Consider the following 1831-nt stretch of genomic DNA (forward strand, 5'->3'; position numbering starts at 1 on the left):
TCCCTACCTCTCACTCTCACTCCAATCCTAGTCTAACATCCTTAAAATCCTCTAATATCCTTGAACCAACCATGGAATCCGCAGACTACTAAAAATCTACATTGGTGAACATTCAAGGTACTCATTATCTTCTGGAGAATGGAGTCAGTCTTTGTTTGATTACCAACCCCTGTAGTCAAAGGGGTTTATGGACACCCTTATTCTTTATCATTTGTCCTACAGACTGAATGGCTGAGGAACTTGGTTTCATGAAAGTGTAGGAGATGGTGTGTGTTAGAGAATGAAGAAGAATGAGATTGCTATAGATGAATCAGCATTTCATTTATGCCCAGCCCTCACCTCCCTTTCTGCCTCCACTATAGAGATTTGAAAGCTAAATATTGCTTTCTCAACTCTTTAGCAATTCAGGATATCATATGACCCAGTTCTGACCCAAGAGAATAGTGCTATGGGGCTTTTGGTAAAACATATGTTTTCTTTATTGATCAGAACAGATGTGTCTGGCATAGCCTTGAATGCAGACGTGATGGAGATGCAGCAGCGGTCTTGAGAGCATGGGGAAAAGGATAACATCTGCCCTCTATCTTCAAGATGCTAAAGTGAAGCCAGCAACGGCTAACCTCTCTGGCCTTCTTGTTATGTGAGAAAAATAAAATCCTATTCATTTAAGCCCCTTGAATTGGCATTTCTGATACTATTAGATGAATACAACCCTTACTGTAAACAACCCAGTGCTGGGAACCAGAATGTTGCCAAGTGCGAGGAGTATCCTCTTTGGTTTATCTGGCAAAAGTTATACAAGCAAAAGTTGACTCAAACAATGAAGATAGTTTGGGCTTTCAGTTGTTCATAACCAAACAAATGAAATTTCACGTACCCGGTAATCCAGACTGGAGTGACCCAAACTGATTAATTCTCAATTAAGATCTTTAATTTAAAAGACTTTGAACCTTTGAGCCCAGTTTTTAAATACTCCTTTGGATTCCAAATGGCAAGATACTAGGAGCAAACCGAATACAGCAACATATTTAAAAGATTATACACCACGATCAAGTGGGCTTCATCTCAGGGGCACAGGGATGGTTCAACATGCGCAAATCAACTAATGTGATACACTACATGTGCAAATCAATTAATGTGATACAGCACATAAACATTAAAAAAATAATCATATGATCATATCAATAGATGCAGAAAAAGCCTTCGACAAAATACAGCATCCATTTATGATCAAAACACTCAACAAAATCAGTATAGAAGGAAAGTACCTTAAAGTTATAAAGGCCATCTATTACAAACCCTCAGCAAGCATTATACTTAATGGTGAAAAACTAAAAACCTTCCCTCTAAGATTAGGAACAAGGCAAGGCTGGCTGTTCACTATCGCCACTGCTACTCAACATAACATTGGAGGTCCCAGTGAGTGCAGTTAGGCAAGAGAAAGTTATAAAAGGCATCCAAATAGGAAACGAAGAAGTCAAACTGTCAATATATGCAGATGACATGATTCTCTATATAGAAAACCCTAAAGACTCCACAAGAACACTACTAGAAACAATAAGCAAATACAGTAAAGTCTCTGGATACAAAATCAACGTTCAAAATTCCATAGTGTTCCTATACGCTAATAATGAAGTGTCAGAAAAAAAGTGGAAAAAATAATTCCTTTTGCAATTGCAACAACAACAAAATAAAATACGTAGGAATAAATCTAACAAAACATATCAAGGACCTATATAATGAAAACTACAAGACTCTATTAAAAGAAATCGAAGAAGGTACAAAGAAATGGAAAGATATTCCATGTTCTTGGATTGGAAGAATCAACATA

General features: G+C 37.2%; 1 long non-coding RNA gene across 2 annotated transcripts in view; it reads left to right on the plus strand.

The window, feature by feature from the left end:
- LOC107196713 overlaps positions 1-669 on the plus strand; it is a 19368-nt gene extending 18699 nt beyond the window's left edge. For both annotated transcript variants that reach the window (XR_003044335.1, XR_003044334.1), the window contains exon 3: positions 490-669. This is a non-coding gene — a long non-coding RNA (uncharacterized LOC107196713). The remainder of the gene's footprint in view (positions 1-489) is intronic.
- The last annotated feature ends 1162 nt before the right edge of the window (positions 670-1831 follow it).

The sequence above is a fragment of the Pteropus alecto genome, unplaced genomic scaffold (assembly GCF_000325575.1).
Source record: "Pteropus alecto unplaced genomic scaffold, ASM32557v1 scaffold79, whole genome shotgun sequence".
NCBI lineage: Eukaryota > Metazoa > Chordata > Mammalia > Chiroptera > Pteropodidae > Pteropus > Pteropus alecto.